This window comes from Castanea sativa, chromosome 2 (assembly GCF_040712315.1).
Source record: "Castanea sativa cultivar Marrone di Chiusa Pesio chromosome 2, ASM4071231v1".
Classification (NCBI taxonomy): domain Eukaryota; kingdom Viridiplantae; phylum Streptophyta; class Magnoliopsida; order Fagales; family Fagaceae; genus Castanea; species Castanea sativa.
The window spans coordinates 2,826,291-2,848,668 of record NC_134014.1 but is presented as its reverse complement, the minus strand read 5'-3'; the positions used below and the strand labels follow the sequence as shown (position 1 = coordinate 2,848,668).

Genomic DNA, 22,378 nt, shown 5'->3' with positions numbered 1-22,378 from the left:
TAAAAAAAAACTAATTAATTATAAAAACCTACTTAAAAACACAAGTGATTTTTAAACAATTATATTATCTATACAATTTTAACTGAAGTTTATATTAACGCTATGTTTGTTTTGATAAAAAACATTTTTTGCATTTTCTAGTGTTTTGTACTATAAAAAATGCAAGTTAATGGAAAACATTTTCTATGTTCAACAAAAAATGAGCCCAATGTATATAGAGGCTAGGGACACACACACATACAAATTGGTTGTTGGCCAACTATTGATTGACTTGATTCATCAAAAAACAAGACTAACATGATAGATCAAGGTGGAGTTTGGATTGTATTGAAATTATTTCTCTCCCTGCGTTTGGCATTTTTTTGTGAGTCTCGTGCACTGTTCATAAGACCCACAAGTAAGGATTTCAGCAAATCTAACTTCAAAACTGGGTCCCACGACACTATTCACACATTTAAAAATTATTTTGCTACAGTGTTTTTAATTTTCAGTTTTTACCAATAAGCAGTATCCAAACAAACCCCAAATATCAATTAGTCTTCCTGTTAATCTTTCATGGGAAGATACCAGTCAGAATAGGGTAGGATTATTGGTGTCTTGTTTTTGTCTCATACTCTCATTTCATTTTCAGGGTAGAAAAAAAAAATCTATGCGGTGAAAGAGTGGGATGGGGCAGGAATAGTAGTGTGAGGCTGGTTGTGTACGTGTATATACCTTCGCAGCAAGATGATTCCTCTTGCCTTCATATTAAGATACCAATAAATTTTGTTTGGGCGTAGGTGAGAATCATGAATCAATCTAGTCTCTTAAGATTTTATTGGTTAAGCTAACTAAGATCTACAAATATGATTTTTTTAAAAATCAAGGATTAAGTAAATAAACAATTTAGGAACTTGGAACTATTTAATTTTTTTGTCAATCATTTGGTAAAGCATAAAAGTTTTTAGTAATAAAAAAACGAGTACTAAGTTGTTTATTATGAATTACTCCATTTTATTAAGAAAAAGAAGCTAATTTGCTACCATTCTACTAATAAGGGGGTATCTCATGAGATAGTCTCTTGTCTTGAGACCACCCTCTCAAAACATTTGGAACTCACACATCTTCTAAGAGCTTATATTTTAGTGGTACTAATGAATCTACTTATCAGAAGTTCTCCCATGGAAGAAAACCTAAATTCAAATTGCCCTCCCACTTGTTGTATCTTGTAAGCACAAACAAAAAAGAAGATAGGTGGGTTTATTTTTATTTTTTTAAAAGGAAGATAGGTAGTTTGTTGATCAAAAAAATTATTACATTTAAAAAAGAACTACTATATTGGCTATAAAAACCTACTTAAAAACACAAGTGATTTTTAAACAATATACTATCAATAAAATTTTAATTGAAGCTTATATCAGAGCTATGTTTGTTTTGATGAAAAACTTTTTCTTCATTTTTTTGTGTTTTGTATGACAAAAAACGCAAGTTAATGGAAATTATTTTCTATGGTCAACAACAAAAAAAAAAAAACAAAAAAAAAAGAGCTCAATCTAGTGAAAAATGGATTTTAAATTTTAAAGAGCATAAAATGTTTTTAAAAAATGTTACTTACTCAAAAAACCACTTCAAATAAACTTAACACTATTAAAAAAAAATCTCTGTGTTATCTCTCTCTCTCTCTCTCTCCAAATTGGTTGTTAGCAAACTATTGATCAAATGTTTACTCCTTCCCAATTGATTTTTTTTTTCAAGCCAAGTGCTCTGCCACTTAATTTTTCTTGTAAATTTCAAAATTAGGGTTTGTTTTTCAATTTGAGACTCTTAAATAGTCTAGAAAAAGAAAAGAAAAAAAACTCCTCTTTAAGCCCTATTTTTGTGAACCAAAGTTAAATATTCATGATTTTCTATGCAAGCTGAGAAAAAAAATTCTGGCTCATTTTCAGGATCACAACCAACATAAAAAAATGAGTCATTTTCAATTGAAAGAAACACATTGTTAATGATAATTGAACTTTAGAATTATAAGAGAATTTATTATAGGTTTGCATGGATTGCAAAAAATTCTAAGTGCATGAAGATTAATTCAAATGGATTGAAAGTAGTTTTTAATTTCAGTGGACAATTGGTACAAAATTAAAATAAATTTGAAGTTTAATTTGACTGACATGAAATTATAGTGGATTAACTTTTTTTTTTTTAGTATAAACAATTCCCATGACTGCATATGTTATACAATTAAATAACAAGGTAATTGTTAGTTCAATTCAAAAATGTTATCATATACTATGGCTCTCTCTTGACCACTTGAGTGGCAAATTGAAACGATACTCTTGACTACTTGAAAGGTAATTACTTGTTTATTTAAACTATAAATTAGATAAAAAAAATACAAACACATCTTTAAAACATAAATTTTATAAATTTTCTTTTAGATGAATAAAATAGGTAACATGATAGCATGAATAAAATGACAAAAATACGTAACATGATAGCATAAACAGTAGAGGAGTCCACTTTGGGACAAGGGAGCATCTTTGCTTCTGGACATCTGGATTTGGAGGCATTATGTGATGTAAAATGCTCTGCACCTCACTGCAGGCTCCATTGGACTAGTTTTTCTCTGGGACATGTTGTTGGACTAGGCTCCAATTAAACCTATGGGCCATCCTATATACTACCACTATTATAGCCTTCTGCCTTACCGTATTGTTTGTCCTAGTCACCAACATCAAATACAATTAGCAAATTTTTAAAAATAATTTTTAATAGTTAGAAAACGAGAATTTGAACCTAAATGGCTTTGATCAAAATATCATAAAATACCAATTGAGTTGTAAGACCTTTGATATAATTGATAATTATTGAGGGTCATTCATTGTAATTTCTAAATTAGGTTTGGCTTGTGTTTAGTACTTTAGAGTATTGGATGAAATGTACAATATGTTTTAAAATAACCACAGGTCAAGATCTAGTCTCATATAGTACTGTAGCTTCTAGTACATTAAACGGAAGCGTTGTCCTTCTAAATTCTAAGGATCCATTTGGTATATGTATTTAAACATATATTTTCAGTTTTTAAACAATATTACACGTATTTTCATACTTTTTTACCAACACGTATTTTTAAAAAATACAAATAATGTTATAAGAACAACGTTATCAAACGGCCCCTAAGTTGTCAATAATAATGTTTTGAGGGAAAATTTGTTATCAAGATTTTTATAACTCAATTGATTGACACTTTCTTGTGTTTCCAACATACACACCCGTGATTTCAAATCCCCTCACCCCCACCAAAAAAAAATTATAATTTTCAAATATTTTTCTCTTCTTTTAAAAGGTTTTTGGAAGTTTATTCATTAAAATTATTTGAGGTCAGCTTGAAAAAAAATTAGATGAATGAGGAACAATAGTAAATTAGTATTTTGAAGAGCCAACATCAAGTTGAATTCAAAACCCCAATAGCTAAATTCAATGCATATATAGCTCTTGAATTATAACGTTGGAGTTCGGCTCTTGAAAACCGAATTTCATTGAACTAATAATCAAACTCGAATTCAAACTATTATTATTGTTGTTATTATTACAGCTATTTTTGGGTTATATAATTGAAAATAAATAGAATATAGAGTTCCAAATGGAAATTTTCACTTGCAGATAGAGATGGCCCTTATTAATGAAAAGATTGGGAAGGTCATTTGAGATGGTTTGGCCATAATTGGTCAATTGAGATTATTTGGTTGTATTTAGAGAGCGATTTATGCACCGGTAAGAAAGAGAGAATATTTTAAGTAGATAGAACCAAAAAAAAAAAAAAAAAGATAATGGAAGACAAAAAATAACATTAGTAAAGGTAGTTAAAAATGACATATCAATTAAGTAACATAGACTAGATTTCGAATAGAATAGATTGGAGGAAATAGACTGGAGGTTGAATTGTGGGGATGAGAGATGGTTTGAAAATTCGCATTGCAAAGAATTTCCAAGCTGTAGAAGTAGAGTTGGATGCTATAGTGGTTAAGAGTGGCTGGTGGGGCAATACAACATGAACACTACTCACTCTCTCCTCATGTCCAATTGCAGGTACATTTTGGGTTTAATTCCATGAGTGAAGGTTAATCACTATTTCCAAAAAGCTAATCAGTGTGTAAACAAATTGGCTAAGAATGAGGCAAACAAACAAGAAGATTTTACTAGCTTTTGAAAGTTCACTTGATGTGTAAAACATTAGTGAATGTTTAGATTCTCAATTTTAAAATAACCAACACAAGCTTATACTCAAACAATATATATTCGGAATGATAAGTACAAGCTATACCCAAACAAACAAACTACTCTAAGCCATAATTAAAACACAACATAGTAGTAATTAAAGGCAAAGAGTAAGGGTTAGAGAGAAGCAAATACAAGATAATACCGGCACGTATTATTGAAGAGAAAACCGAAAAATTCGGCGAAAAACCTCTCTACCTCCCTCTAAACGGTAAAATGATCCACTAGAAAATCAGTTGGAATACATGAATAGCAATGGACCCTCCAAGCTTATTTAACCCGATGCACCTAAGCCCTCCAAGCTTCTTGCTCCAACAAAGTTGAGTCTAACCTTGTCTTCTCTAGTTTTCCAGATCCCACAATAAGTTCATTGCATCAACCAAATGAATAGGTCCTTTCTGAACTACTTCCCAAGCACCAAATACCCTTCTCACTGGTATAAGTATGGTGAGATAAGGATTTGGCAAAAGATCATCTCAAAGGTATGTCAATGAAGAGGGTGAGAGTAAAAGAATTTGGAGAATCAAATGTATACGATTGTGGATGAGTCAATCTTGTTTTGCTCTAGGATTTCTCTCTCAAAATTCTTTTTGGAAGCTCTCTACATTTCGTGGGTATAAGGATATTTATAGTAGGATATGTGAGGGAATGTGAAAAGTCATTTTTCTGCAAAACAGGGTGTTCTAGCGACTCACTCGCAACTGGGACAAGTCGCGAGTTCTAGTCGCCAAATAACTAACTGGCCAGACTGTACTTTTTGTCTTGTAGTGCTCCAGATGTCATGACCCTTCAACTTCCTGCATGCTTCACACATGTAGCACTTCTGGCGAGTCATCACTCGCGAGTTCCAGTCGCTAGAATGCTCTTGAATGCGCACACACACTTGAATTCTTCACACTCTCTCATACACAACCCTTACACGATTCCCACCTAAATATAGGGTATCTAATTACTAAATTCTAAGTAAATTTGGCACGAAATAAAGTCAACACATGGTTGAATAAATTCAACCTTACAGCTATGATTGTCTGGTTTCAAACATTGTTATGCATTTATATTTTGATGCCATTGGGATGTACTTTGAGAGGCTCTACTCGAACTTTATTTCTTTAAATTAATATAATCTTAGTTTATCAAAAAAAGATTAGAGGAAAATAATAAATGTGGCCAATCTTGACTAATTTATTAAGAATTCATAGCCAATGTCAAAAAATTTAGTACTAAAGCTTTGTCATTGTTGTTATTTTAAAAGAATTTACATTTCGTAGGTTCCAGTTAGCTTAACTGGTAAAGTCTCTGATGGTTGAATAAACCGATTAATGTCTTGGTCTGATGATAAAGAGTTATCATCGAGAGTGAACGTCATAGGTTGAAACTCTAAAAAAAAATGCATTTACATTCCCATAAATAAATAAAATTATTTACACATTATTGTTCTTATCTGTACTAAATGAGGATATTAAAGCTCCGTTTGTTTCGATGTAAAATATTTTCAGGAAAATATTTTCCCATTTTACCATGTATGTTTTACAGTAAAATATTTAGTCAAAAGTAAAATATTTTCAGTCAACCAAATCAACCTAGGAAAATTTGTGTAAAGTATTTTACACTTAAAATTTTGGTAAAACATTTTACATTTGCTCTCCTCCCTCTAGGAATGGCAACGGGTCGGGTTCGGGCCGGGTTTTTACATACCCAGGCCCGACCCGCGGGCCAAGACCCGGAATCCGGACCCGACCCGGTTATTAATTGGGTTTTTTTCCCTAGGCCCATACCCGCCCTGCCGGGCTCCACGGGCCCCGCGGGCCCTGTTTATCTTCTTGGGCCCAAATCTAGCCCAACAAAAAAAAAAAATTTGAAGCCCATTAAATTTCTTTCCTAGATTCAAGCCCATTCAAGCCATTTAGGGAGTTAGGGTTACAAATCTCAAATACTCAATGATATATATATATATATAGACTTATTTATCTTCCATCCAGACCACTGACCCTAGCGCCAAAGTTAAGGTTCCCAGAACCCTCAAATGGTCTGAAATTACTTTCCCAGCCAATTGGATGTTAGAAAATGAAAATCATGCTCTACAGATCCAAAACCCAGCCCAGAATCCAGATCTAGAATTTGTCCAACAACTAGCCGATGGCACGGTTAGGTTAAGTTTCGACAGATCTAGGCTTAGCACTCCTCTAGACTATGAGTGTAGGCAACCTTTGGACACATCCCGGTTTAGATCTCCAATCGATCTACAGCAGCCCCATTGAGCTGTTCAAACCTCTTCTGGTGAGTGGTTTCACTCCTATTTGGACTAATCCTATGTGAAGGAAGTTATGTCCTTTGTCTTTATGACTCTGGATAGCTGAGGGTGATAACAAGTAGCACGTTTCGTACTCCTTGTTGATTCCATAGACTTGTTCTATGGTCTTGACATGGTAGTCTGTTCTGAAAGCTGTTTTCAAAGACCATGAAGACTTATAGAATTGGCTGGTGGAAACTTTAGGGATATTCCAATCTCCTATGTCTAGATCTAGATCGGATAGCTCATAAGAGCTATTTTTACCTAGTCAACTCTTTGGCAAAGAGGATGTCCATTCAATGGATAAGACGACTATTATGAGTACTGATTATGCTAAGTTCAGTCTTAAGACTAGAACGACCCTAAGAAGTGCCACAGCCAACTTGCCAGCAGATTTACAAAACCGTATTCTGAATAGCAAGGCAATGAACAAATCTCTGAATCGTTGGTTCAAACATTTCCAAATGTTAGTAACATTCTCTATCCCTAATCCAGATGATTCAGATGATATTGATAATTATATCATGCAAGCCAAATGGGAAGAATACTTTGGAACCAGCTCCAGAGTATATGAAAACAAGCATCCCTTCCCGGGACTTTTGGTCAACTATGATGATGGGTCAGAAGAAGAAGAAAGAGATCCTGATTGGCTCTCACAAATGTTTGAATCCGGATTTATCAGGCTCATTAAGCTCACAAATCATGGCCAAATCAGCAAGTTACCCCAGATCATCCAAAATGCTGTTAGGCAAATCAACAGCCCTACAGTTACTATCAGATGTTGGAGCACTTTGCCAGAATGGGACAAAAACAATTGGATGGACGTCCATCCTTCGAAGCATCTTGTCCTCATTAATGGTTTCACTTATCAAGGCCCTTGGTATGAAGGGAACACATATGTTTCCTATAAATATCCTGATGCTCTAGCAGAACGATGGAGAAATTATTTCAACAACCACATTCTAGACATCAGCCAGGATCTATGGAAGGATTACCATTTTATAGGTTCTACAGACAGAATCTATGTTTTTGGAAAACGTCCATACGACTCAGCCATCAGAAACCTAAAAAGACTTGGTCCTAGTAACCCCAGAGAGTTCCTGTACAGAGAAAAAGATCCTCTCCTCTACTGCGGACTTTGCAATAATTACGCCAGATGTCATGAGCACGATTGTGATAACGATTCCCCATGGGATCCTTATGATGGATATCCATCAGATGCTCCTGATACTGACTGAAACATCCTGTCAAAGCAACTCAGGATAAAAACCCCAGTCCGGTTACTATTCAAAATCAGCACCAGCCACTGATATGAACAGTACCCGCATCAAGAACAGTACCCGCACCCAGCAGATTCCCCGACAGGTTACTATTTCAACAGTGACCGAATCCAGAAAAGCAAGGGGACAAATCACTGTAGCATGAACAGTGAAAGTTTTACTGTTCACAGACACAATCATCAAGAGACACTGTTGCTTTCGGTGGAATTAACTTTCACCTCAGTAAAAGCAATTTACTCTCCGGATTTTCAGCAATCATCCAGCAGCATCCAAGGCCTCCTCCAGCCTATTTAAGGAAGCCATTCCTCCATTCTGAAGCAGGTCCAATTCTAGGAATAGCTCCAGAATACCTCAGAGGTCCAATTTTAGGAGAAATTTCAGCAACTCCAAAATTCCCTCCTCTTCTAGCCAAGAGTTTAATTTTCAGTTAGCCAGTGACTCAGTCATTGTAATCAAATAGCCTCAGTCGGCTTTCATCTGTATCATTTATATTTTTATCTTCCGCACACTGGCCTCAACCGGCCTTAGCCTGTAACTTCCCCCCTTATGGTATCAGAGCCAAGTTTGGCCCGGTCGGATTGTAAGTTACTGTTTATCATATAATCAAGTTGGTCGGCACTGCCGCCATAGTTATCCAGCTTATTTTTGGCATTATAATTATTTTGAATTATTTTCATGGATATATCTCCCATACCCCATATTTCGTTTTACATCTATTTCTTGATAACTCTTCCGTTCCCTTTTATTTATTTCTTCGTCTGCTATTATTTCATCATTTTCTATTACATCTGCAAATGGTAGGCTGAGCCTCCTTCTAACCACTTTATTCATTATTCTGTGATTATTTGTTCAAATTAACCTTTGCTTCCCTGTTATCTCTATTCTTCCTATTACTGTGTTTAGCCCTAAAGATTGTTGCAGATTTATATACCCGTGAGATTTGTTACCAAAGTCTGTGGTGTTCTCTGTTCTTTAAAGAGGCCGAAAATCTTCCTAGGTTTGGTTTGGTCAGCCCGTTGAAGCCGAGAGAAGGCGTGTTAGGGTGGTCCCCATTTTGGAGGAGAGTCCGGCGGAAAGGAGTTCACAGATCAGGTGTCTATCCCATAGTTGTATACTTTTGCTTCTTTTCTAAAGGTTAGATCCAGAAGTTTGAAGATAAAAGGTGACTAGGTTGTGATTGTTGATTTAAACTTGTAACCCCAGAATCATGAATAAGTTGTTTAGAAGTTTCTCTTCCACCGTGATAGATGTTCTCAACCCACATCCATTCCTGATATCCCAGCAGACGTAGGAGCAATTAATTCGGAGTCTTATGAGCTATCCGATCTAGATCTAGACATAGGAGATTGGAATATCCCTAAAGTTTCCACCAGCCAATCCTATAAGTCTTCATGGTCTTTGAAAACAGCTTTCAGAACAGACTACCATGTCAAGACCATAGAACAAGTCTATGGAATCAACAAGGAGTACGAAACGTGCTACTTGTTATCCCCTTCAGCTATCCAGAGTCATAAAGACAAAGGACATAACTTCCTTCACATAGGATTAGTCCAAATAGGAGTGAAACCACTCACCAGAAGAGGTTTGAACAGCTCAATCCTCATGGCCCTTAGAGATGCTCGTCACGTCAGATTTGATGACAGCCTCCTAGGAACCATAGAAACCAGTCTTAGTAACGGACCCATTCATTTTAACTGTTTCCCAGATTTCAGCATCTTTCTCCATGACAGTACAGTTATCAAAGCCCTCACACTCAATATCAAGACCCATGGAACCCTTATGACACAGGGAACTAGTCAGATCGCCTTGATATATAGAGTTTACTACAAGTGCATGAGAACGAACATGAATGTCGGAGCACTTGATCGGAGGCAAAAGGGTGAGACAACCCTCATCCAGACCACTTACTAGCGCCAAAGTTAAGGTTCCCGAGAACCCTCAAATGGTACTGAAATTACTTTCCCGGCCAATTGGATGTTAGAAAATGAAAATCATGCTCTACGGATCCAAAACCCGGCCCGAGAATCCAGATCTAGAATTTGTCCAACAACTAGCCGATGGCACGGTTAGGTTAAGTTTCGAAGAGATCTAGGCTTAGCACTCCTCTAGACTATGAGTGTAGGCAACCTTTGGACACATCCCGGTTTAGATCTCCAATCGATCTACGGCAGCCCCATGGCGGTCACCTATCTACCTTAGAGATAGATCTGCATCCCGTGTAGCTCAACCGGACCTTTAGGATCACCTTTTCCTAGGTCTAGAAGAGATTTAGGTGTTCAGCTTCGGGGAGTTAGAACCAATTCCCAACTCACCACACCTTGCTACACGACCAAAACGGGATTCGATTGTCAATGAGGAAGACGATCATGAGCAATCCCCATCCCATGCAGCGGTATGGAACGGCCTCCGGATCGAGCAAGAGGAATCTCTGAATATCTTAGTGTTAAACGGAGAATTCGTTCTGACCTAGAAGAATTAGGAAAGGAGTTTAGTTCCCAGGAAAAGCAGGACTAAAGAGAAGCCTACAAAGCCAATTATACCGAGAGATCAAAAGAAAAAGTATTTGAAGCATGGACGGCATTCATGAGGGAAATATCCCGTAATGTCCCCTTTTTCTTATACTTCGAAAGGTATTTTGGCCGCACCAAGTTTTGTGTCCTCACCAGAGCCTGGACCATAGAAGGACCCAATGCAACCAAAGAAATTGTAAGGTCTAGTCATCCACCTCTAGAAGCCATAACCTTCAACCATCGAAGGACAGAGATAATAGCCTCTCCCTTCAAAGCCACCATAGATAGACATCAGCCTGTTGACAAGGTTATTGAGCAAAACAACTATACCAACCAGTGTCTAAATGTCATAGGAAAACAGCTTGACAGAATAGAAGATAGGATCGAAAACAAGGTTATCCTCCAACCGGGAACTTGAGTAAGCCGATCCAAACCTTAGAAAAGCCCTTAGTCAAGTTACCCACAACCGGACACACCAACCTTAGTTATCCTAAGGACAAGACGACCTTAGAGATAGTGGCCCGAAGCTAGAAGAACTAGTTAAGAAGGAACCAAGCCACCCCTTCATCAATGAATGTTCTAGATATCCAATCGGCCTCATGAGTTCTAGCCAAACCTCGACCAGGAGATGGAACAACTAGAAAACCAGTTTCAGGATTTAGATGTAAAACGGCTTTACCATCCCGATCCAACCAGCTCACCCAAGAATTGGTATCCAAGATCTTCACCCCCTGACCTCCGGTATGAGGAAAGAAATGTTAGCAACCAATTCTCGGTATCTTCTGGTAGACTCTATGAATGGAACATAGATGGTTTATCGGAAACGGGAAATCCTAAACAAAATCCGACGCATATGACTATGGTAGCCAACAACTCCCTGGAAGAATGCCGTCAACATAAAGAAGTCATTGAAATGATGGCATTAGGATTTACCGGCAAACTCCAGCAATGGTGGAACAATTGCCTTACTGAAGTGTCTAAAGAAGACATCAAGTACGCCATCCAGAAGGATGAGGAAGGAAACCCCATCATCAATGAAATAGAACAAGGAATTCCTGACGGTGTCAATACCCTGATTTATACAATCATGAAACACTTCATAGGAAAACCCAGCAATATCACAGCTAGGATTTATGAGCAGTTGAGTAACCTCAGGTGTAAAACCCTAGGAGATTACAAGTGGTATGAAGACGTCTTTACCACTAGGGTCATGCACAGAAGAGATTGTAATTCTCCATTTTGGAAGGAGAAATTTATTAATGGATTACCAACTCTCTTCAGTCAAAAGGTTAAAGAAACCCTTTGCAGCCCCTTAGGTGTCATAGATTATGATAACCTAACCTATGGAGACATCTCTAGCACCATTCGAAGTGGAGGAATGAAAATGTGCAGGGATCTCAAAATCCAAAGCCATATCAACAAGAACAAAGCCAAGTACGAAATAGGACATTTCTGTACACAGTATGGCTTACCCCCAGTCAAACCTTCCAAGAGGAAGTCCAAGCACAAAGGAAAGAAATCCTTTGAGAAACCCTATAGGAAGAAAGCACCCAAGTATTATAGAAAACAGAAGTACAAGACTGATGATTTCTATAAGAAAGGAAAATCCAAGGAATTCATTCCACAAGCATCTGGCAAATGCTACAATTGTGGAAAGAAAGGTCATTTCAAGAGTGAGTGTAGAGCTAAAGCCAAATCCCTTATCAACACCCTCATTAGTGACCAACCCAGCAAAAATGAGATCTTCAAGTTACTAGAACTTGACCGCTCTGACAGCGAGTCATTCAGCAGTGCTAGTGACAGTGAGCTTAGGCAGATATACAGGTCATCCTCTGACTCCTCTAGTACCCGGTACCTCAGTGGCCGGATGAACCCACACCATGCAAAGATGGTTGTTGTAGGAACAAAACCATCAATGTGTTGAACAGGCAAGAAGAACTTCTTTTAGACCTCGCCATAGAGGCTATAGAAGATCCTGTCATCAAAGCTCAAAAGCTTACCCTTTTCCATCGAGACCTTAATTAAGGAAACCGGCAAGCACACGCCCTTAAAATCCCAGGCAACCTAAGGTAGATTTAGAGCAAATTTACAACGGGTTTACCCAATTCCAAGAAGGAAGTTACAGTCAACGACCTTGAGGAAAGAAATTAAGGAAACCAAATCAGAAGTCAAAATCCTAAAGCAAGAATTAACCATTCTTAGGGTCGATTATGATCTCCTTAATCGAAGGATCCAAGCTTGGAAAGCACTTCTCATCAAAGCAATGAGGAAAATCCCTCGGATGAAGAAGTTGATCAAACGGTTAACCCTGACGACCTTATCCGGGAACCCAGCAAAGGTTTGTTCTTAGAAACCATCGGTAGGATTAACTTCCATAAATGGCATTCCAAAGTCGGGATTGTCATTAGCAATGATTTCGAATTTGAGGTCATAGCCTTAATAGATTCAGGTGCTGATCTTAATTGCATTCAAGAAGGCATCATTCCCTCCAAATACTTTAAAAGGTCTAAGGAGAGATTAACTTCCGCAAGTGGCGAGAGAATGCAAATTGATTTCAATATCCCACAAGCTGAGGTTTGCCAAGGTGGCATATCCTTTATGACAAAATTTGTCCTTGTCAAAAACATGACAGATAGAGTCATCCTAGGAAACCCTTTCTTGTGTTTGTTATATCCTTTCATCACTGATACTGAAGGAATCACAGCCCATCCTTTTGGTCAGACTGTCAAATTTGAGTTTATGAGAAGCCCAGAACCTTGGGAAGTTTGCTCCCTCCAAAAAGCTTCTATATCAAAAACTCTCAGTGCTATCACCATCCTTCCATCTCATAATCAAGCCCAGCATCTTGATTCAGCCAAAACAATTGATCATCTTTTTGACTCCAATCAATTGTCATCATGCATTCATCATAAAAACATTTGCATCCCTGCATCCATCAGTTTTAAAAGCAAAAAGGGTTTTAGCAATTATTTGAAAATCTCAAATGATCCAAACCTTTCTTCGCAGGATAAAGAGAAAGCAATATTTAATACCACTAGTAAGTGGAAGATGACTTCTTCAGCAGAGAAGAAGGGCAAGGGGAAAGCACCCGCAAGGGACTATCCTCAAGACAAAAGACTACCAGCGGGACAGTCTTTTGTAAAGCATGAAGGCGCATCCTCTACCAGCCATAGAGGAGCAACATCCCTTCAGGAATTTGTCCCTCCAACGGTGACATATTCCAGTAGTAATATGGCCAGTGTTTTACAGGAAGCCTTATCCAGGAAATACCATTCCAAAAATGGAGCCCATATAGATTTACCAGCCTCCATTAAGCTTATCCTTGATAACCTTCAAATGGCCTTTACCCAAAATAGCAATGAGCTTTTCCAAAAAACCCTCAACACCATAGAAATCCACTTGGTAAACCTTGAGGCAAAAGAGCTATTTTTACCTAGTCAACTCTTTGGCAAAGAGGATGTCCATTCAATGGATAAGACGACTATTATGAGTACTGATTATGCTAAGTTCAGTCTTAAGACTAGAACGACCCTAAGAAGTGCCACAGCCAACTTGCCAGCAGATTTACAAAACCGTATTCTGAATAGCAAGGCAATGAACAAATCTCTGAATCGTTGGTTCAAACATTTCCAAATGTTAGTAACATTCTCTATCCCTAATCCAGATGATTCAGATGATATTGATAATTATATCATGCAAGCCAAATGGGAAGAATACTTTGGAACCAGCTCCAGAGTATATGAAAACAAGCATCCCTTCCCGGGACTTTTGGTCAACTATGATGATGGGTCAGAAGAAGAAGAAAGAGATCCTGATTGGCTCTCACAAATGTTTGAATCCGGATTTATCAGGCTCATTAAGCTCACAAATCATGGCCAAATCAGCAAGTTACCCCAGATCATCCAAAATGCTGTTAGGCAAATCAACAGCCCTACAGTTACTATCAGATGTTGGAGCACTTTGCCAGAATGGGACAAAAACAATTGGATGGACGTCCATCCTTCGAAGCATCTTGTCCTCATTAATGGTTTCACTTATCAAGGCCCTTGGTATGAAGGGAACACATATGTTTCCTATAAATATCCTGATGCTCTAGCAGAACGATGGAGAAATTATTTCAACAACCACATTCTAGACATCAGCCAGGATCTATGGAAGGATTACCATTTTATAGGTTCTACAGACAGAATCTATGTTTTTGGAAAACGTCCATACGACTCAGCCATCAGAAACCTAAAAAGACTTGGTCCTAGTAACCCCAGAGAGTTCCTGTACAGAGAAAAAGATCCTCTCCTCTACTGCGGACTTTGCAATAATTACGCCAGATGTCATGAGCACGATTGTGATAACGATTCCCCATGGGATCCTTATGATGGATATCCATCAGATGCTCACTGAATCTTGGCAAACATCTGTCAAAGCAACTCGGGGATAAAAACCCCGAGTCCCGGTTACTATTCAAAATCGGCACCACCAATATGAGCAGTGCACCCGCATCAAGAACGTACCCGCACCCGGCAGATTCCCCGACGGGTTACTATTTCAACAGTGACCGAATCCAGGAAAAGCAAGGGGACAAATCACTTGGATGGCATGAACGGTGAAAGTTTCTTGTTCACGCACGATCATCAAGAGACACTTGTTGCTTTCGGTGGAATTAACTTTCACCTCAGTAAAAGCAATTTACTCTCCGGATTTTCAGCAATCATCCAGCAGCATCCAAGGCCTCCTCCAGCCTATTTAAGGAAGCCATTCCTCCATTCTGAAGCAGGTCCAATTCTAGGAATAGCTCCAGAATACCTCAGAGGTCCAATTTTAGGAGAAATTTCAGCAACTCCAAAATTCCCTCCTCTTCTAGCCAAGAGTTTAATTTTCAGTTAGCCAGTGACTCAGTCATTGTAATCAAATAGCCTCAGTCGGCTTTCATTTGTATCATTTATATTTTATCTTCCGCACATGGCCCCAACCGGCCTTAGCCTGTAACTTACCCCCTTATGGTATCAGAGCCAAGTTTGGCCCGGTCGGATTGTAAGTTACTGTTTATTGTCTAATCAAGTTGGTCGGCTTACTGCCGCCATAGTTATCCAGCTTATTTTTGGCATTATAATTATTTTGAATTATTTTCATGGATATATCTCCCATACCCCATATTTTGTTTTACATCTATTTCTTGATAACTCTTCCGTTCCCTTTTATTTATTTCTTCGTCTGCTATTATTTCATCATTTTCTATTACATCTGCAAATGGTAGGCTGAGCCTCCTTCTAACCACTTTATTCGTTATTCTGTGATTATTTGTTCAGATTAACCTTTGCTTCCCTGTTATCTCTATTCTTCCTATTACTGTGTTTAGCCCTAAAGATTGTTGCAGATTTATATACCCGTGAGATTTGTTACCAAAGTCTGTGGTGTTCTCTGTTCTTTAAAGAGGCCGAAAATCTTCCTAGGTTTGGTTTGGTCAGCCCGTTGAAGCCGAGAGAAGGCGTGTTAGGGTGGTCCCCATTTTGGAGGAGAGTCCGGCGGAAAGGAGTTCACAGATCAGGTGTCTATCCCATAGTTGTATATTTTTTGCTTCAGATCTAAAGGTTAGATCCAGAAGTTTGAGGATAAAAGATAACTAGGTTGTAATTGTTAATTCAAACTTGTAACCTCAGAATCATGAATAAGTTGTTTAGAAGTTTCTCTTCCACCAGCAGTAGATGTTCTCAACCCACATCCATTCCTGATATCCCAGCAGACGTAGGAGCAATTAATTCGGAGTCTTATGAGCTATCCGATCTAGATCTAGACATAGGAGATTGGAATATCCCTAAAGTTTCCACCAGCCAATTACCGGAAGTTCTCCGTGGCCAGAGTTCTCACGCTCCGGACGAGGAGTAAGGAACGGCTCTTGTATGGCCGGCGCTTTAAGCGTGTAATTGTGCGGTACCAGGTTTGATCCTTACCTCGGCATGTCATGCTCTAAAGGCGGTGCTGAGGGCGGCCCAGGCAGGGTTCCTTTACGCCCATAACGGTATTGGGATTAAATACGGCGCCCTTAAGTGGGTATGTTGCCCTGCGTAAGTCGCGTTGAGCCTTATATATATATAAGGGGGGGTTTAGTAATTTAACATAACTGGGTTTTTATTCGAGGCGGGTTTCAAGTCGAGTTTCGGATTTTTTTATAAAACCCGGACCCGACCCGAACCCGCTTCGGGTTTTTTTTTTAAACCCATACCCGACCCTATTCTTTATCGGGCCGGGTAAAATCCTGCCCATTAGGGTCGGGCTAGGCTGAGTATCCGCGGGGCGGATCTAAATTGCCATTCCTACCTCTCTCTTACCCGATACTTTCACTTCCTCACAACTCAAACCCTCTTAGTTTTTGCTCTCCCTCTCTCACAACTACTATACCTTCTCACTCTCAAGTTCTCCCTCATCTTTCTTCTTTTCTCTCTGGCAATCCATTAGGACTCCTATTGGTGAGCAATGAGGCGATCGATATCTCCAGCATAGAGGTTGCGGTAGTAAGTGCGGTGTCAATCATCAATCTGGGTTGTTGTCTCTCTCTCCTCCCTTTTACACTCTTCCTCATGTTCCTAACATCTTACAGGCCGCATCTCTCAAATATAGATAGGTGGGTTGTCGGTAGTGGGTTTGGTTTTGAGTTTGGTAGGTAGGTTTAGTTTTGGTATGGGTAGCTGGGTTTTGTTTTGATTTGGTGGCTGGGTATGGTGTTGGGTGATCAATGGTTTGTTGTGGTGGCTGGGTGTGAGTATGGGTATGGTTTTGCTGGGGTTTGTTTTGAGTTTGGCGGCTGGGTATGGTGTTGGGGGTGGGTTCCAGTGTTGATGATGGCCGGTTGGTGGCAACGGCAATAATGACCTTTTATTTTCCTTCTTCACAATCTAGATTTGGTATTGTTGTTGGTGGTTTGTGCTTGCACCCAGTGGTGATTGGTGGTGGCTGATTTGTGCTTGCATTTTCAAGTGTCTAGGACAATCCAAACACTTAAAAATGTTTTACTGAAAATATTTTACTGTAAAAAATTTTACTTGTTAAAAATTTTACATTTGTTAATATTTTACTTCAAAACAGAGGGAGCATAAATCCACAAGAACAAATGCATTATGCGCAAAATTTTTATAATTTATTAATTAACAACCAAAATCAAGAAAAAATGTAATTATTTTTTCTCTTCTTAGTAATTATTTTGCTATTCCAATAAACACGAATAATTCAAACAAATCTAAATAAAAATACTGGAGGAAAATAAAATTACTTAAACAATGGTATGGAAATTAAATATATATAATAAAATTCTTACATTTGTTCACTTCACAGATTTGCTAAGAACATCACTATTCGTAGACCTTTCACATGGTTATTATTGCCTCGCTGGCTTTTAACGGACATGTACAAAAAGAAGAGGTTGAAAGTGTGATCTAATGTTAGGGACAAAATTCCAAAAAAAAAGATAAAATAAAATGATCCAAACTTTAGATGGTGTAATTTTCACAATATATAAACTTCATTATGTGTTGGGCCTACCCATGCAATTGGGCTCACTTATACTAATCTGAGAAAGGTGGGCGGGACCTGCGGGTTGTGGGTGGGCTGGGCTGGACCTTGTTCTAATAAGTGGGTTGATAGCTTGACCCAATTCCCCTCCCCAAAACCACATGAACCTTGGACCAATTCTTGTTTTGCAGAATCACATTGTCGCCCAAAACAAATCCACCAATCAAAAGGAGTTGGTAAGTTTTTTTTTTTTTCAATAAGAGATTTCATGTTAGAACCCACTTATACTAAAAATCAATTAATGTCTTGACTAGACAATAAAGAATAATTATCATAAAATAAACGTCTTAGATTGAAATCATTTCATGTTTAAAAATAAATAAATTACTTTTGAAACCTTAGAGATTTAGGTATGGTTAATTGAAATCTTAAATTTTCAAAATGTTTCATTTTCAAAGAGTAATATTTTTTCAGAATGTTTCATTTAAAACTCAAAAGTTTTTAAACTTATTTTGTTTGAACCGTATAGTTTCATATAGTTATATTCAAACCATATAAATAAAATATTTTGAAAGTTCATGTTTAAATGAAACATTCCTTAAAAAAATTAATTTAACCCCACAAAAAAAAAAAACGTTTGCCTGGTTGATTGCTAATGAAGCGTTAGCATTCACATCAGCGGCAGTCTCAAGATAATTTTAGTCAAATCTCGTCTAAAAATCACACTTTTACTACTTTACTCTATCATTGTTTTACTTAATTATTAATTTTTGAGGAGAGAGCTCTACCAGAATGAAAGAAAGAGAGTGACAGAGGGAGAGATAAATTTATATTAAGATTTCTGTAGGTGAATAGTGACGGGAAAATGGGCAATTGCCCTTAATTTACAAACTATGTAGTAAAATGCACATATTTTAAAATTATTTAACAAAATGTCTCTGTTTTTTAAACTCAATTTTAACAAAATAGAGTTCTGTGTAAAATTTGATATCCTCAAAATCAAGTTACATGTATATAAATGTCGAATTTCACTTAGATTTTCAAAAAATTTTAAGTGGAAAAATATGCATAGAACTCAACATTGATAATGTCGAGTTTCAAACAATGACATTTTGTTAAATAGCTTCAAAATAGGGATATCTTGCTGCATAGTTTGTAAATTAGAGACAAATGCCCGTTTTTTCCAATAGTGGCTCAATATTTGTATTGACTACTGTACATAAATTAGTTTGGTGGAGGGTTTATTTAGGCTGATGCAATAGTGATTTTGTGAGTTTGGTTATTTTTTTGGCTAAACATTTGATGTATTGAGTTTAATGTAAGTGCTCTTACCCACAAAGAAGGCCCTTGCAGAAGTGGTGGAACTAGAGATACATCATAATCACGTGTCGGCATACTAGCATAGAAAAGGCATGGCTCACCCTCATATAAAATTTTAACCAAGATAATACTTGATAGTACTATAAAATTAGAAAAACAGAGTTTCAAGTTTCAACTGGTCAACAGATAGTGGTAGTTTTGTGAATGGGATAGATAGTTTGATCCTAACCATCTTTGATTGGGATGTTAAGTTTATACTTCATTAAAGGCATAGATTTTCCATATACAATTTGCCATTTTCGCAAATTTTCTGTGATATAAGTCACATTTTCACGACCTCATATGACATTATGATTTTTTTGTTAAAAAAATGGGAAAAGTACTGAGATCAAGTGGTTAATTAATCATGGAATATTTGTACAAAATATTGACAATAATACTATAAATTTCACGATGAATAAAAGTGGTCGCAGAAGATTTTCCTTGATTTTTTTTTTTGTAGAACCTACTACTAAAATCTTATATTCATAATTCATTCTAGCACTAATTAGTTTCCAGTGTTTAAACAAATCTAATTTTTTTGCTAGACCCACCATTGTCTTTAAAAAATGTTTAGAAGTGATGAAAAATAAAGGAAGAATAGAAATATTGTTAATCTAAAATTGATAGAATTGCAAATGAAGCAGCAAAGGAATAACTGATAACAATCTTTAGGTTTGCCAAGTTTTATTATTATTATTTTTTCGTTTGTTTTAATTTGTAGTGTAGTATGAGGGTTAATATATGCTCCATTCAATATAATACACTTTATTTTGTGTAATGCCCACCAAAAGAAAAAAGAAAAATCACATATAAGACATAATTCCTCAGGGAAAATTCTATATTTTGGTGTTGTTATATTAGTTCACCAACATTTCTCCGCACTTTTTCAATATTGAAATCATGGCAAATGCTCCAATTTGTTCAAGAAAACAGGCAGTACCTTGCAATTCGTTACTTATTAAAAAAATGGTAGCAAAAAAAATGGAATTCACTTCCGAGCTCACAAACTTAAATAAAATATCGATAAGAAAAGACATGACACACCAATTCATGCGTGAACCAATGCCTGAGTCAGCAAGCTAAATCTGACAGTAACACTTTTAAGGCACACAAATGGGACAGGTGGACTAAGAGGAATGAGATACTTGTAGGACACTCCTGTCCTATTGGAAACCCAAAATACTAAAAATAGAAAAGAAAGAACCCCACGAGTGTTGCCAGTCCAAAAACAAATATTAATAAGGGTGTAAAATCACCAAAATGTGGCTTGAGAAATAAGTCATTGAAGTGAAAAAATGGGTTACTATTACTATATATAACAAGGGTATTGTAGTGTAGAAGTGTAAAAAGTACTGCTGATTGGTGGGGTGGCTTCTTCTGCTACAAGGCAAAAAGGGCTTGACAAAGACACTGCACCAAAGACCAAAATGAGATACGCCTGATAAGTTTATAAGGGAATGTAAAATGTCTTAATAAGATACTGTGACCTATAAACTTCAACCTTGTCTAAGCAATACCTGAAGTTACCCCATGTCTTAAATTCCTCCCATTACTTCACCTACATGAGAGTGAGGCACCCATTTCTCCAAAATGGGTTGGCTACAATCCCTCATCTCTCCATTGAAGAAGCTGTGGTTTCGCATGCACTCAGCTCAAAGAAAGAGTAAGTCATACTAATTTCTTTTCATTTGAATTCATGCTTATAGAAAGTTTAAACCAATCACAGAGGGTTTCAATGCTGTTCTCATCTATGCATTCATTAGCCAATTGCATCTACTTCAAACTGCTTTATATACATTTTGCCATAGAATTTCCGGGAACACATGAACTACATCTTTCATCTCTCTATCACTTCCTCTCTCATGCACACACCACACACAAGTACTAAGCTTTCTGTAGTTTGCTTATCTTTTTGTGATACATTTCTCTGTTTGGTAACTTGGTTTCAAACCGCACTTTCTCAAATTACAGTTTGTTTAATCTTCATTTTTTCTGAGTTATAGCCTTCTTAAACAATCCCATTTTCCAATCAAAAAAAAAATCCCATTTTCGGATATTTTCCTACATTTCTTCATTTATTCCCCCCCTAGATTTAACATTATTTCGTTTTGGGTTTTCAGGAAGAGGTATATACATTTTGTATGAGGATGTCAAATCCTGCCCCTATGAAGATGTGCATGTCTTATGGTCAATACTAGTGGAGTCAAATACTTCTTTGCCATCAAAAAATGGTGCTCATATGCAACCAGTTGACAGAATATGAGAAAGTTCCAGTGATTTGCATTTTCCTTTTCTGTCAAGTCCAGCTATGTACATAAACATATTTGATATTTATGAGGTTTATACTCATATAAATAGCTGTCTTTTCTTTTTTTGTTCTTCTGGGTTTCTTCAATTTCTCTCCTGTCATCTGAGGTACATATTAGTATATTATGGTACTCTCAAGTTTCAATATTTATAGAAACGTTTTATTTGGCTTTTAATTTGAAAGAGCCTTTTCTTTCACATGTTCTATATACCTAACTCTAATTCTAGATGCATTTGGCAAAAGGGGTAGTTTGTCCTCTGGGTTTCTTATTGTTGCTTCGTCTGTTTTCAGTGGTTGTGGTGGCAGTTTGCTTCTTCTTTTAATAGATTATAGGAGACTTTCTTGATGATGACATGTGAAAACTACAAAAATGGATGGGACAACTAACAAGATTTTCTCATTTAAAAAAATAATGTCATGTCGTTTTATGTTAGCGAGTTTTCAACATTTTCATTGCAGAATATAGAAAACAATAAAGAACTTTGTGTAACAGTCCTTCATGAGAGATGTGGATCTCATGAATATACCTTTCAAATAAACAAATAGACACTAGACACATAATCCTTAGATAAATATATAATAAAAATAGAAGACCAATAAAAAAAAAAAGAGCAAATTTAATTTCGTTTTTGTCTACTAAAGTACTACTGATAAAATTTAGTATGATTAACTAGTTGACAATTTCAGGTGTTTTCAATAAAAATATCCGGGATTCAAATCTTCTCTTCCCCAATGTAACTATCAAATTATCAAAAATATGGAAATACAAAATCCTCTCTAAATCAGATTTTGATCTATACTTGAAGAAATATTAGGTCTTGACAAAGTTATGAAATCCCTGGCTATAAGAGGGAGAATATACCATATAATAATG

General features: G+C 36.9%; 1 long non-coding RNA gene across 1 annotated transcript; it reads left to right on the top strand.

Moving 5' to 3' along the window:
• Positions 1-20,672: 20,672 nt before the first annotated feature.
• LOC142624255 (uncharacterized) lies at positions 20,673-21,701 on the top strand. Its single transcript, XR_012842302.1, has 2 exons — positions 20,673-20,859; positions 21,317-21,701. It is a non-coding gene; the product is annotated as an uncharacterized LOC142624255 (long non-coding RNA).
• The last annotated feature ends 677 nt before the right edge of the window (positions 21,702-22,378 follow it).